This window comes from Astatotilapia calliptera, chromosome 14, assembly GCF_964374335.1.
Source record: "Astatotilapia calliptera chromosome 14, fAstCal68.1, whole genome shotgun sequence".
NCBI lineage: Eukaryota > Metazoa > Chordata > Actinopteri > Cichliformes > Cichlidae > Astatotilapia > Astatotilapia calliptera.
The window spans coordinates 5,662,163-5,679,113 of NC_137435.1; positions in this window are offsets into that span (position 1 = coordinate 5,662,163).

The following is a 16,951-nucleotide window of genomic DNA, read 5'->3' on the forward strand; positions in this document are numbered from 1 at the left end:
AAACACTGTCATCTTGTAGTACAGGCTTAGCCGGAAACCTAGCTTCAGCTGCATTCTGTTAACAGTTCCTCTGGCAAGAACCAATACTTGGCTTTAAAGTCCATTGTTTCGAAAGAATAAAAAGCATCTAATGCTGTCTCGTGTTGCCTTTCCTGGAAAATCTAAACATAACCCTTGTTCCATTTGTATAGACACAATTTTTATGATTAACCTCTGAAAATTTCAAGAGAACTGCTAAGTAGAAGTTGGAAACCCTTTCTGAGAGGGTTGGGGAGGGTGGGATGGTGTGCTCAGTGTCCATGTAAGGCCATGTAAGAAATCCCTGCACAGTGATTTTAACCAGGCCAAAAGCACAACAAATATTTGAAATTCAGAGATATTCAGAGTTGGTTGAAGCTTAAGCCTGTACCTCATGTATGTTGTTTCAATAAGCACTAACTGTATCGCTGTGACAGATTTTATATGATAACATAAAATATGAAAACACATTATATTGTAACTTTAAATAAATAAATTAATCTTCTTATAGAAAAATACCAAAAACAGTCTGAGTGGTCTGAAACTCTGGCAAGGTAACTGCATTTAACCCCCCCATTTAAATCTTCTGTTCTGAATGAATCACATCCAGAATCCAGCTCCACAATTAATGCAAAGAAGTGATTTACAGGACAAGTTTGTTTTTCCAACTCTGACACAGAACAGTGCACAATTTGGCTGTCCTGTTTGAGTGGCGCTAGCCAAATAAGGTGGAACCACTTGGTGCTAGTGGACAGTATATCCTTGGTTTTAACATGAAACTCTGTCTTGCAGCCAGGAGCAGCACAAACATGATCCTCTTAAACCGATTTTTAGTTTTAGTGCCATTACGTTCTATGTCGCTAGTTAGCTAACCAACTAATGTAAGTCTTTAATGTAAGTCTTTAATGTAAGTCTTTAAGTCATTAGCAGTTTCTGGGTCCAAACACGTCTTCTGGTCCCAAGGTCAATCGAACACTGCGGCATCACTGAGAGTTACAAACTGTCTAAATTCTTTAATGTTTAATAAAATAATCGGTGTTGCTGCTCTGGTGTAACAATTAAGTTTAACATCCAGGTATCCACCAAAACAGTATTTATGAAGTTTAACGGAGTTCAAAGTTAGCAGGGAGTTAGCTCGCTAGTTTCCATCTAAAGATGACAGACGATGTTCTGACGGAGGGATTCCTGAAATATTAAAACACTAACACACAAATTAGTTTTCTGTCTTCATTTCCGACACAAATGAAGACAGAAAACTAAACAGTATACGTTTGTAGGGTTACTGAAGTTAGCATGTATATAATGATGTGCTACGTGGTGGCTAGCTACACAGCTATGGTTAGCATGATATAAAGACATTAGCACAGTGAAGCTGGATGATGAACGTTAAACTTTTTTCCACTCGAAAGTTAATGCGAGGGTTCCCGACAAATGCAATTGCATGGCAGGATGCTGTAAACGGACCAAACTTCAGTCAGGAGAACAACTGAGATAATCCATCCACAAGGTGAGGTTAATCATTAACATACAGCTGCATGGGCTGGGCTGAAGTTACATTGTAAGGTTTTAAAAACTGAGCTTTGAAATGTGCTGCTGAGGAATAGGCCTACCGGTAATAAAAGCTCCACTTTTTTGGATTAAATAGAACAAGATACAAAACATTAAAACATGTAACAGCCTTAATAAACACAGTTTGGACCCGGAAGCAGGTTTTATACGTCATCACTTAACAATTGGATTAGCCGCTGCAACCAACCAACCAACCAACCACAAGACGCCATGCTCCGTACTGACAGAAGACGGCACTAAACATGTTTTTAAAACTTTAAGCAATTCTTTCTTAAATCCAGCTTCACAGACAGTTATATCAATGTCAGATTTTGAGAGCAGGGCCCAATGCTGTCAATTAGCCTTTATATTTGTAGTGTTTCATGTCCCCTTCAATTAGTTATCATACATTTTAAAAAGCAGTACTTGATTTTTCAATTTTAGCATTCGGCTTTGGACAGATGACCAGACTGCTCTGCCATGTTCGGAGGGAATTCCAACGTCTGAGTTTAGGAGCCTGCAACAAAGCTAATCCTTAATTTCCAGGATTTTAAAACTGTCTTAAAAAAATCAGGAAAGCTGTCATAAACAGCTGCCAGAATTGTAAAAGCCATCAGTCACTTTTTGCCTGTCGTTGAGTCTCTGCTGTAGCTGCTGCACCAACAGCCATGGCCTCTCACCCAAGAATGAACTCTAAGCTCTCAGAGTAGGATGTAATACCTGATATTGATGTCAAAAATCAGATGTGTTGAAACAATGATAAGAGTCTAATGTTATCACTGGCAAAGTGTACCTTTGAATAGTGACACATTCATTTATTGTTTGTGTTTATTAATCTCACACTAGACTTCTGTTCCCTCTTTGCTCATTTCTGATCCTGTGCTGAAATCTTCAGTCCCAAATCTACATCCAATCTTAGTTCACTTGCCTCAGAGCGGGTCCCCAGTGTATAGTCCTTCATGTCCCAGTCTTTAATCTTATCCTTGCTTTCCCAAAATTCACAGACCCTACGGTAACACAGCTGGACTGAAACTCTGTCATCACCTTGGGGACTCTCTGTCAACAGGAAGTACATAGACTTTATACTTCAGGTCTCATTTTCGTATTTCCTCCTCAGAGCAGGATTCACATACAGAAGCAGACTGCCAGCTCATCAGACCTTCAGGAAACATCTGCAAGGGTTAGTAAGGATGTGGGACACATTTTAAAACCCAGATAAGTGAAGCTGCTGGGTCAACATCATGACCACACCCAGTGATACCAGCGAACCTTTAAAAATTGCATACTACACTGAACTGTATAACATAATTAAAGCTTTTGATAAAATGTCAATATAACCAAAAATATATATATATATTACTGCTTTATATAACATAGGGCATTGATAATTATTTGTTGCAATTGTGGCAGATCACACAGTGTATAAAAAAGGATGTGGATTTTGGTAGGTGTGGGAAACAAACGTAGCTATCAAAATATAAATATATAAATATAAGCATAATCTAGGTCACCAAAAAAAAAAGCTTTATTGTACATTAATCAACTCAGAGTTGGTTGAGTTGTACAGAAGCTTGGCAGAATGCATCCTTGCAATTTCAAACAAAAGGATATAGATGGACAGCCCAAGTTTTATTTGCTAATCCACCCCTCCACAAAGTTCAGCCTGGTAATGTGAGAGGCAAGGTACACCCTCAGCAGGTCAGGGCTAACACAGCCATAAAACCAAACACCTACAGCCAGTTTAGAAACATCAAGTAACCTAACAAGCACATCTTTGGACTGCGGGAAGAAACCGGATTACCCAGAGGAAATTCACAGGCACTGAGGGAACATGCAACGGCCACACAGAAAGACACACCCAGTCAGTCAATGAGGCACTGTCCCTTCATCCTACACTAAGAGGAGTTGGTGAAGCGAAGTAAGAATAAAAACACGCTGCTTAAAGTTCTTTATCTTTGCTCTGTTGTTTCTTTTAATTAAGACTGATCCATTGCAGCATAATAAGCCCTTGTGTTAAACTAACATCGTCTAAGTCAGTTATCCTCCTTCTCATATGAAACAAAGAGAAGGTGGTGTGTAAAATCATGTGATGTTAAAATATGCTGTGTAGGTCACAAGATAATCACACTGGTTTGATTTCCATGAGAATGAAAACAAATATTTCCAGCATGAAGCAGCATGATGTGAAAACCTTACATAAAGTGCTTCCAAGCGCCTTTATTTGGTTTATTTGCACGCAATTAGTAGATATTGGATTTAAAACATGATTTAAATAGTTTTAGGTAAAAAATATATATACTTGGGTATATACTGTATACCTAAATATGTATATGTATGTGTATAAAGTATATACAGCCACCATTGAAGAGGTTACACTGTAGTTTCAACCCCCCTGTCTGAGGTTTGAGTAATCGTCTGTCAGTATTAATTTTAAGTACAAAATGGCCTGTATTTGTGTAGCGCTTTACACATCCACACACTGGTGATGGCAAGCTACATTGTAGCCACAGCCACCCTGGGGCGCACTGACAGAGGCGAGTATAGCGGTAAAAAGAAAAGAGAACAATCATGTAAAAAAAACAAAACAAAGTAGAATATATATATATATATATATATATATATATATATATATATTTTTTTTTTTTTAGTGCTGTCAGCGTTACTGTATTTGGTGTCAACACCATAACCGTATTAACGCGGCAAATCTCCGTTAGCGAGTCAACACGGATCACACCGTACGTGGGGCTGGATGGCGCTAACGCATTAAAGAGCTAACCGCGCTAATGCGTTGATGCCGTGCAACCCCATGCACCGGGCGATACGTGTTAACTCGCTAACGAAGATTTTCTGTGTTAATGCAGTTATGGCGTTAACGTCATTTTAACAAGATTAACGATGACGCGCAATTTTTTTTGTTATATAGCAAAATAAATCATGCCTGTACCAGATGTACCGGTATAAAGTACAGTAGCTTTGCATTATTAAACAGAGCAATGGCTGTCTTGTCTGTCACACCCTCCTCAACTTTTTTGTGACAGTTTCATCAGATATAGTTTCCACTTTTAGAGTTAAATGAGAAACAGAAAAAACTTTCCATCTGATGATTCAAACACAGTTCAGCGTATGTGCTGTGCATCATGTTTCTGGCCCAGATTGTGTAACTGTGCACTGAAGTTGGGGTGAGGCGGTGGACTAGATGATGATTGAGCTTCAATGCCGCATGTGAGTCAGAGTTATGAGCATTATGACTCCATGAAGCTGAAGCACAAGCAGCCATTGTTTCATTTCCCATTCCCTCTTTCCTTATCAAATGACACATCGCACACAATAAACTGCCCAGACACGTAAGCATGCACAAGGGTGTATGCAATCTGTGTAGTGGCAGGATCTCAAACAGACACAGATGCGTTTGAAGTCCTGGGCCCTCAGTCCAGTCAGAAAATGGTATTTTTAAACCCTAACCTTACGATTACAATTTGCCATGGGCGTAACTTTGTGCTGAACATTGGGGGGGGTCAAGATCTCTGTCTAAATAAAGAAATAAATCTGGGTAATTCCCAGATGATTAAACATGCAACTATTTTGCTGGTAATATCTGAAATGAGTAAAGAAAATCAACAGCCTATTTATGCAAGATAATTTTATTGGTTGGGTCATTTTCAGTCCTTGTAAAAACAATAGCACCCAGAGAACTGATGCCACCGCGTACGATTCTTTAGAATTGGGCTCAATACTCAGAGGGCAAACTATAAATCACTGAATCTATCAAGGCTTTAGACTAAAGCTGCTAAAGTGTCTCATTAAATATAGCGCTGCCTTTTCTGCAGATACAGGACTGTTCTGATGCTTGCATTGTCTGATGCTGCAGATATTTGCTCTTTGGTCCTTGCTTGTTTGCGATGTTGCTCTAATGGACCGCATTAAATGCAAAACTAATGCATCCTAAAAATAACAGCTGTTGTTAACACACGAATACTGGCTTAATAAATTATTTTGTCCCGACGTATGGATACAAATCTGGCAGTCTGGCAGCCAAACAATTGTGTTTGTTTTTCTAACTCAAATCTAAAATCTTGCCCACATTGATTAAAAAGGCGGCCAGTAGCTAATCTACATCTACTGAGGGGTCTTGCTTTTTGTGGTACGTGGTCAGTGAGCCGTGGAGGGCGCCAGCTGTTTCCTGGGTTTTGTTTTGGTTCAATTGCTTTAGTCTTTCCTTAAAAACAACTGTGTTTTACAGCTGAGACTTACGAAATCATTAAAATACAGTAAAACAGGCTGACTGAGAAAAAGGTTGCTCACAATAAAGACTTAAGAGGGTAACTGTAACAGGATGGAGAATCTATAAGCTGCTAAACTTTAACCAAGAGGGAGCAGGATTTTAGCTAAAAGTTGTAGTTGTAGCTTGTGATCCCTGTGTTATGAAAAAGCATCTAACATGTTATGAGTTCAACATCACACTCAGCATCATCACTCATTTCTAGAGACCAGTTTTTAGCGTATTCCCCAACCGATTGTGAGCGGTTACTGGAGGTTGCTGACGGTCACTGTGAAACCATTTGCTAAAGCCCCGGTCACGCAGATTTGCACGTGACACCATGTGCACATTTCTTAAGACCATATTGGACGTAGCCAATATGTCCAATCACTCATACATGCTTTACATAGAAATTCACTAGCTAGGCCCACGTCCTCATTTGAGGTTTGACAGCATTTAGTAGATAAAGGTGAATGGCTCGGACATGAATTGAGCTGCGGGTTGGGGAAGGCCTCGAAGGGGACTGGCAGTGGCTCCCCGGCCTGGCAGATCCCCACGTACTAAATAGAAGTAAAGAAGGTAAAGAATTGAAAAGGAGAGGAAGGGTGGGGCATGTAAATGAGAACGAACAGCTTGTAGAACTGGCAGAACATATACAGATGAGAACCGGAAAGAGTGTGTTTGGAGGCGTGGTCCCGCTCCTGAAATTCAGATACTTTATCTTCAATCATCATTACTTTTTTGCCCTCACAATGACAATATTCATCATCAAGGACAGGTTTTTACATCACTTTTCTGTTGTTTCAGATAGAAGAGTACAAAAAACAAACAAAAACAATTAGCGATACAGGAATCAGATAAATAGTATATCAGTATAACAATTATAAGTTACTTGACTTTTTAAAATCATCAGTATCTGTTTCAAACAATATTTAACAATTTAACATTTTTACATTTATATTTTCATCTTCATCTCTATTTCTCATCTCCTTCATCTGCCTCCCGCAGCACTACTCTTGCCTTCTCATCTCCATCTCATCCTCTTCCTCCCTAATTAGTTATTGTTAGCAGATCAAACATGCAACCCTCTCGTGTCTGGACATCTGACCAAAGATGGCTAAGCAACAACATAACATTACAAGCTAACTGTTTTGATGCATGCTCAATCATCCAGGTTAGGAAGTTCCAAAACATTTCGTCACTCATCCAAGTGACTTCTTCAGTCTCAGCTGACTGCAGCTTTCCCCAACCTTATAAACAGTACCGTCACACAACCACTCTCTAGGACTGTGACTGAGGCTTTGCCCCTGTGTTTTTTTAAATTTCTCTTCTTTGCAAATGAGCATGTTTTTACTTGTTTTGGAAGTTAATGCTGCTCATGAACATAGTGGCTTTCCAGGAGCTTCAGCCACTGTTAGCTGTCCCACTAGAAATCCTTTTATTTCACATTGGCATTGGTGCTTCCTCATCCTCTCCATTGGTATCATATCCTCTGCTGCTTGACTCTGAGCAGACAAGACACTACACTGATTCATCGTGGAATAAAGTATTATTACACAAAACTTTAGTTGGCACGTCTTCAACACAATATAGAGCCACAGCTGTTACTACAAAAAGAATTTATAATAAAACCTTTAAATTCTACTGGAAAAGGGTCGTAGCTCAGCTAGCTAATTTCTAAATAAACACACAAACACAAATGTTAATGTAGCCTATTTAGGGCACTTGCCTGTAGATTCCCACATTCATGGAAATGTCTTGACCTTAAAAGTTGAGACGAACAACCAGGTCTGGGAGCACATGAATTATGGATGGTCATTTGCAATTCTCTCTTTGACCTCTTTCAACTTACCATGAATCCAAATCCCAAAGCTAAAGGCTGTGCGTGATTCACTCTCCATGAATTTGTGTTTCGAATGAGAAATAGTTCTGGATATGAATAATAAGGCTTTGGATTATTTGAATAAATAGAGTCTCAGTTATTGAGGGGCTGGGGGATAACTTTTAAGAGTCTAGATGGCCTCACCTTATTCAAATTAGATAAACCAATATGTGTGCTAATATACACTGTTATGAGCTATGGATAAAATTGGAAATGCCATTCACACTGCAACAATAACCTTAACAATGACAAGCCTTTACCTGCTCACAAATTTCAGATTTTTTTAAATGAGTGCATTTGGCATAGATCCCTTTTTTATATCCATTTTAACAATATCAATTTTACATGCTAAAAAATGAAAGTAAACTAAAGCATCATGTAAAATGTTACGGTATATTATATTTTTAAATGCAAAGCAGTTCGATCGTCTTTGCTTCAGCAAAGCAGCAAAAATATGAAAATTACAAACATCATTGGCTACAGTGTAGACAGAACACAAACATAAGTAAACACATAAATACCTACAACAATAAGAAGAGGGTGATCATGTGATCACAAGCACGGGCGTCTTTATTTAAACATGTAAGCATAAGTACTGAAGGTTAACATGGTCTTTTATAGATAAAAGGATTTTCATAAGCCCACGAGACCCTGAATGCATCACCAAACATGCAATAACCTTTGAAAAATGCATTTTTTGTCAGTCTGAAATTGGGGTCATTGTATTAGGCTCATAATACATGGTCAGCATCTATGTGCAGTGGGAGTTTTAGCTGTTTTTTGTTTTTTTTTAACTGTTCTGTATATTTGTCCAGGCTCTTTGTCCTCTGCCAGGATGGAAGTACGGAGCCCCTCTGATGACATGGTCCAAAAATAAATAAATTGTGGCCACAAAATATTACTTCGTGGACACGAAATAGGTATAACGTGCGCACGAAATGCTAATTTGTGGGCACGAAACACTTCACCAATAACCGTGATCCTTCCCAGGCCCTTGCAGTTGGCTGACAATAAAATATATCCCAGCGTCCGGGTCGTACTTACGTCTGCAAAGCAACTGGGCTCTCAATATCCTGTTTAAAATTTTCTCCGTAATAATGGTTCCTTTCAGTGCCAGGCTTTTCAAAATGCATTTGTAGCTCATTCCCAGCCTAAAATTGTCAGGGATCTGAGTCTGAGTGACCTAGGGTCCCTGAACAGTTGTGGACTTATTATATTATGTGTGTGTGTTCTTCCATGTTTGTGTATTGGCAAGTGTGTGTGTGTGGGTGCGGTCGTGACAGGCACCTTCAGGCCTGGTGGGTGTGGCCCTGCCAGCTGACCGGTCACACCCAAGGATCCTCACACACACCTGGCGCCGATCAAGCCTCGTCGGAGCAGCTGCAAAGCAGTGTGGCTGAGAGCTCCTCGACGCTGGATTGTTGAGTGACCCGTCAGTGTTCCCAGCAAAATTAGTGAGTGCGAGTCTGTCGCTTTGTAGTTGTGTGTTAACGGCTTCCTCTGTGGATTTTCCAGCAGGAGTGCAGGAACGGGAGAGCAGCGAGCACAACTTTCACGGGAGCGGAGACACGAGCACGGGCACGAGCACTGAGGAGGAGACACGAGTTGGAAACGCACGGGGATTTATTATTGTGTATTGTTTATTTCACTGTAAATAAACGCACTGCATTAATTGCACAGGGTTCCGCATTTTGAGTCCTCCTTCCCCACACACCCACGGTCTGCCACGCAGACCATGACAAAAAATAAAACTCAATCATACTGTCTCTGGCCATGGTGTATAGGTTTAGCCTACTCTTATGCTCATGTCTCTACGCAACTGTCCAGGAATTGTATCAATATGATGTGCGCACGTTATCTATTTCGTTGCCACAAATGCGTAATTCGTTGCCACGTTATACCCAATTCGTGCCCACAAATTAGCATTTCGTGCGCACGTTATACCTATTTCGTGCCCTCAAAATAGTATTTCATGGCCACAAATAAGTATTTTGAGGGCACGAAGTAGTATTTTGTGGCCACAATTTATTTATTTTTTGGACCATATGTCATCAGAGGGGCTCCATAGGATACAACTGAATGGGTTAATGAGATTATAACAAGGATCTTAAAAGGATGCTGGGTCACATTAGATACAGTTGTAAGAGGATTATATGTGTGCAGCACAATTTTATTATTGCTTAAGGGCAAGGTACCTAAATGCATACTTTTTTGTGAGTGTTGTGATTTTACCTTTTATTATAGACAGGATCTATTGCACTGACCCTCTGCTGCACTGACCTTTATTATTGTTTTACCATGTAAAGTTTGAATATGTTACATTCACTCCCATTTGTTTTGAGGGATTTTTTTAAGTGTTGTTAGATGCTAAAGAACAGAAGACTACAAGTTTGCTGTCTTTTGGGTATCTGTGGATATATCTGTATAATCCTGTGAACTACTGAAGCTGGAAAAACTTTTTTCAATAATATAAAACAATAAATAAATAATTTAAAAACTCAATATCTATAGTAAGCTTCAAGAGGTAATATACACCTGCCAGGCAGTTTTAGTTACAGCTTGCTAGTTTGGGGTTGGAGCCCTTTTGCTTTCAGCACTACCTTAGTCCTTAGATTTGATTAGATGCTGGATACATTTTGGTCTGTATTGACATGATATCATCACACAGGTGCTGCAGATGTGTTGGCTGCACATCCATGACGCAAATCATTTCAACATATCCTAAAGGTGCGCTGCTGGACTGAGATCTAGTGAATGTGGAGGCTGTTTGAGCACAATGAACTTATTGCTACGACTTCACTGAGATGTTGAAGAAACCAGTTTGACATGATTTGAGCTTTGTGACGTGGTGTGTGAGAAGATGGCTGGATGGTCATGGTCAGCAACAATACCTGGGTAGTCTCTGGAGTTTAAACAATGTTCAAATGGTACTAAGAGGGCAAAAAGTGTGCCAAGATTGTATCCCCCACATCATGACATCACCCCCACCAGCCTGAACTGTCACTACAAGGTAGAATGGATTCATGCTTTCATGTTATCCATGCCAAATTCCAACCCTTCCATCTGAATGCCACACCAGAAATCGAGACTCTTGAGATCAGGTAATGTTTTTACAGTTGAACTGGAGCCTCACTTTCCTGTTCTGAGCTGGCAGGAGTGGCACCTGGCAAGATGTTCTACTGCTGTAGCCCATCTGCTGCAAAGTTGTTACTCAGAATTGCTCTATATTAGTATATATATCAATATCTATATCAGCTTAAAAGAGAATATCTTAATGTTGTGTTATACTGCTCATCCTGTCCTTGTGTGCCTAAAACTTCCACAGAATTGTTTGTTTAACAAAAGGTTTCATCTCTCCAGCTGTTTTGAAGCTCTTTTACATATTATCTGCCTATAGAAATAGATATTGAATGCAAAAAGCCTGCACAACTGTTCTTTATGTCCCAGCGGAGTTTCTTATCGGATAATAAATCACTCTCATCATCAGGTGAGCTGCTGGTAATGACAGCGTGACCTCTGGTGAGCTTCTATATATAAATCTTTAGTAGGGGAACTTAGTGACGCATAGAGGACAAGAGACAATGTTCCCTCAGAGAGAGAGTCTGTCCTTTCTCTCCTCTTAAGAACATAAAGGAATGTGCGACCGCTCGGTTTCCTTTTGCTTAATGCTGTAAAACACCAATGAAAAGTAAACACACACACACACACACACACACACACACACACACACACACACGGAAGCATGCAGATAGACAGATAGATATATGTATGTGCATTTTGTATGTCACACAAATACATCTGCCTTTTTTCCCCACTTCTCATACTTCCTTGTTTAGACTGGCCTGTTTTGTATAGGACATTATGAATGTGTCCATCCTTATGAGGACAGGCTGTAAGTATAGGGTTGCATCTAAAGCATCACAGTAGGAAGGACGCATCTCACGGTGTCAGAAATTTTAAAAAAAAAGCAAGCACACGCAGGACACTCATTGAAATGCATGCAGACACACACACACACACACACACACACACACACACACACACACACACACACACACACACACACACACACACACACACACACACAGAGGTTGTACAGCATGACCTTGATGTTGTTCATTAGCTTTACAGGAAGGTTGGAACAAGACAATGTGAAGAGTGAAGAAGGTGACTTTGTGTTGGCAGGATCCCAGACTTGCTCTGTCTGCTGCTCTGTGATCTGTTACCTGCATTTGCAGGGTTCTGTGTACTGCAGACGTTTTGCTTATCTCGGCAAATAATTTTGACCTGGATTTTTTAAAGGTCTGCTGGGTAGAGCTGTCTCCTTTAACGCTGCCAAGTTATGGTCGAAATCTCATTAAAAAAAAATCCCTAAAACACACAGGAATGACTTGCCAGAACTTCGCATTTATTTTGAGGGTTCAGTAGGACTGTATAACAATTTCACACTATTAAGCATTAGTAGGGTTTGGAATTATTTATTTATATATCATTACTCCTCCTTTTTATGCCATTTATAAATGCAGATATGTTTATCCCACTGTTACTGTTACACATGTACAGCTATCACCCTGAGTCATGTAGAGTGACTCTCACAGACCCTCAGGTATCCTCGAAGAGTTAAAGAGTTGTGTGTTCGCTGGACAAAAACACATTGTTCCTCCTGAAACTGAGGTTTGACTCTCTTCTCCAGTACCTTAGCAATTCACAGAGCACAGCAGAAGCAGTTGTGTGAAGTCTTTCTAAATTACAGTTTTTTACAGACGCTAGGACACATTTCTCAATACTTAGGTCACTTTTGCAAAACTCTTCACACAATTCTCCTAACTGACCTTCAGCTTGGCAAAGCAGTTCATTTCACATTCAAAATGCACTACAACTACCAAAACACTTTATTCAGGTCTCAAATAAACTTATTCTTCCAGAACACTAGCAAAGGTTGACAGCCAACAAACACACTTTGTCACCCACAAAACAATGACCCAAAAAACACTAACAACATGTAGCATTACAGTGTTTTCTTGTGTAAAACAAGGACACATCTCTGTTTATAATTTCAATATATGTTACTGGAATGAATCAGACATCATGCAGAATTCGTTAATATTTGTTTATGTATTTTTATTTTTTTGCACTAAGTAATCCCAAAATACAAGAATTTGTATACACACTGTGATATTATTCTGTTATTATATGTTACCTTATATAAGTGCATCCACTGATACACATACAATAGTAATGCTAATCTACTTGGTCTTCTCCATTTGGCCACAGGTTCCCATCCACATCAAATCTTATGTCATCTAGGGCAATACACCTAGGAAAGAATCGTCTGGCATGCCAGAATTGAAGGAGTTGAAAAATTGAAGGAGTAACACCTGTGTAGATGTTCATCTACAATGAGAATCAGCTGTGGCTGGTTAAACTGCATTTTTAGATTTACAGTTTTTTCTGAATGCTTAAACCCTAACTGTGATTCCTGTAGCACAATCTCTAAAACTATTCAGACTTATAGCAAAACCACTCACTGAGTTTGCAAAACTAAAAGCACAAAAACTGCTTTGCACTCAGTTTGCAATTTTGTAACACACACTTTGCAAAACTGTAGGCACAATTCACTGCACAACACTCAATTACCAAATTTCCAACACACTCCTAGCAAAAGTATACACATGTATGGCTATCATTAACACTAATTTGCCAACTGTCTGGCACACTTTCACATGTGAAAACTTTTTTAGATAATCAGTTCACTTTGCAATCAGCCTAAGCACTATAATACAGGTAAGCTGTGTGTGCGGAGTACAATGGAGGGAGCAGAAAGAGTGAGAAGTAGAGGAGGCCGAGGAAGAGGACGTGGAGGTGAAGAAGTAGGATGAAGAGGACGACAAGGACAAGGAGGAGCAAGAGGAAGACGAGGAAGGGGGAGAGGAAGATGAGGAGGGGGGAGAGGAAGGGTAGGAAGAGTAAGAAATAGAATTGCTGATGACATCAGAGCTACAATAGTGGACCATGTAATCAACCGTGGAATGACCCTGAGGGTAGCTGGCCAACGGGTCCAGCCTAACTCGAGCCGCTACACTGTAGCAAGTACCATAAGGACATCTTGAAATGAGAATCGGTTAGTACAGTCACTTCGCACAAAGATTTGTAGCACTGCCATATGCCAATGAGAAACACACCAATACCATTGATGTAAAAATACTGAAATTGTTACTTTACAGAATTGCTAGATGACCAGATGCTGGGGCAGAGGAAGCATGTTCACTGCAGACCAAGTAACCCATATAGTCATTATGGTGATTGCAAATAATCCTATACTTGGAAATAAACACTTGTGTTTGTTTTGATGTGTTTGAATAAACACCAGTACTTGAAGTTTGGATCCCTCTATGCTTATGGATCTATGACAGAAGTATGAGCTCAAACTGACATAGCCTACCTTGTGCACAGAGAAAGCAAAGGCCAGATGTGTTTTGTATTCATACCATCAGTGTGCAGTTGGCGCATTGTGTGCTTAGTAGATGATGGCTTGTGTGTACTGTTTGATACGGAAACACCATTTTTATGAAGGTGTGAAGAGTTAATCCAGCTGTGTTTGCTTTTGCAAGAGAACTACAATGTTTTGATTATTGGGTGATAGGTTTTCTTATTTGTGTGAAGAGTTTTGCAAAATTAGCCAATAGTTACAAAAAATGTGCTTAAGCAATCAGAAAAAACTGTAAAATATGTTTCAATAAAATATTGCTGTTGAATTTTGCTGTCTTTTTAAGTTTTGCATTGTGTTATTGTTTTGGCCATAAGTTTAACAGTTTTGAAAACAGTATGTAAGCACATGCAAAATGTCCTGTACGTACAAAGATTTTTGGCAGTTGTTGTGTCTGAGTGAGAAGATAATTCATGAAATTTGAGAGATGTAGTCATTGAATGTATTTTGTGCCAAAACAATGATAACTGATCCTCAGTTTGGCCCACATAGACTGTTGTGCTCACTGTGTGAGGAGTTTTGCAAAAGTGACCTAAGTATTGAGAAATGTGTCCTAGCGTCTGTAAAAAACTGTAAATACAATAGTCAGACTATACACTTTATTTGTATCTCATGACATCAATCCTTCTGTGTAGGTTTGTCTACAGTAAATAGTGTTAAAAGAAAAGTGAAGTGAGAGGTTGTAGTGTCTCAACTGGGTATTTACTTTTGAGTAGTAATTTTACCTTTTAGCCACTTCCTTTGGGCCTCAATGCTTGACCTTTCTTTACCAATTGTATCACAATGTCAACAGTTTAATTCTTGTGATAAAACAGGAGGAAAAAAAGACATTAAAAGAGAAGAAAGAAAAGATTAGAATATGCTGATAAGCATAGACTTGTTTCCCTTAAATAATTTCCATTTCAAAAGCCACCAGCACGAGAAAGCTGCTTCAGCTTTAGCTTGCAAGTGCAAAACAAATGCACGCTGGAAGATGCAGTTTTTTATATGCATAATTTATTTCTCACTGACACTGTTATTGAACAAATACACATTTTGAAGCCTGGCACCTCCTGCTTTGGACTGACACATAGATACATTAAAACCAGTGGCACATAGGACAACACTTAGGGCAACATTAACAAGCTGAACTTGTCCAGATACTTTACATTATTCCACTGAATTTAGCAATGATTTCATGCCAGCACAACATAAACATGTTTTCCGAAATATGTCCCATACTGCATGTGGAACAGCAACATGATACCTGAATCCACAAAATAATTTGATTGCACTGGAATAATCTGAGCCGCAATACCGCACGTCAGAAAATTCACATTGCTTTGTCTCTAAACATCCAGCAGGGCATCGTATGATGTAAACAAATCCAAACTGAAATAAAATTTATAGATCAGTCTGACAACTGAAGTGAACTTTTTTCCTAAACACGTAGATTGGCGTGATCTTTTAAAGTCGGGATTGAACCAACATCCATCCTAATACGGGGCTTGTGCATCACTGGTTTCAGTAGCAATTACTTTATATGACCAAGCTTATCATTAAAAAAATTTAAGAAATTGTCAGCCATATTTACATTTAAAACAATCAGCGTCAAGTATATATATTTTTAATATTTTAATTTTAAATAAATCATCAATAACAGTCAATTTCCTATTTAAATTCAACCTTAACCTGCTACTGGTTCTTCTGAAAGTGGTTTAATAGTTATAGCTACTGAAGGATTTCCTTATCAAGCCTTTCAAAATAAAAAAAATAAAAAATCTATGAATCTGTTTCACTAATATAACAAAGGTTATTAGCAGCCAGGGATGTCACTTCAATCAAAGCCGAATGCACATTTTCTTTCCATTTTAGGGAAGCTGAGGATTAATTATGAGTGCTGTGCAGTGGTGCACATGCAAATGGAGGAAAAACTCATCTGAAAGTTTGTACTACATATAAATTAGATTAGTCTGGATAGTTTAAGCCAGAAGGCCTGTCTGTAACTGCAATGTAAACGTTATCACTGTTGGTCAACTGTGTGCACTCTTTAGCCCAAGCGTGCAGCTTGAATTCATTGATTATTTTTTAAGCAATACATTTTTCATTTAGCGGTATGTATGCTCACATATTCCAGTAGCTACTGTTAATTGCATACACATACATTTGTCTGAAGTATGACACTGATCTTCAGCTCCACAACATAAAATAATGGAAAATAATAAACTTTCAAACTTATCTGAAGGCTTTTAAGATTTCTTTTTGATATCCCGCTGGAGGGAGGTTTATTTGCTGTGTGTTGTAAAAAATAAAATAGAAAACATGGCTCATGGTATACAACAACTCTACTGTAAGCCTTCTTGCCATCACAGTTTACAAGCTGAGGTACTTCATAAGGCTTTTTAAAAATTCCTTTAAAAATTGAACACCATAATAAAGACATTTTCAAGAGACCATTAATCCTCTGTCCTTTTAATCGCCATCCTGCTTCTTCTATATATCCCAAAGTGGGGATATATTCTTAAGTGCATTTGAGTTTCGACCACTAATAGGACTCAGCCATGCAGAGCGTGGTCTGTTCGAGGATTTCTCAAAAATATTCAACGGTATCTTTGTGAATGATTCCTGGCACGCTGGAAAAATTGTCCAAAAATCCAAGTCATCAAATTTTGTTGATAAAATCCTTATTAGCCACACCGCCCACAGACATCAGATTTGTCAGCTTGTGTTTCTTGCACTTTGGTTCAGACTGAAGACAAAAACGATTTGCTGGCCAGAT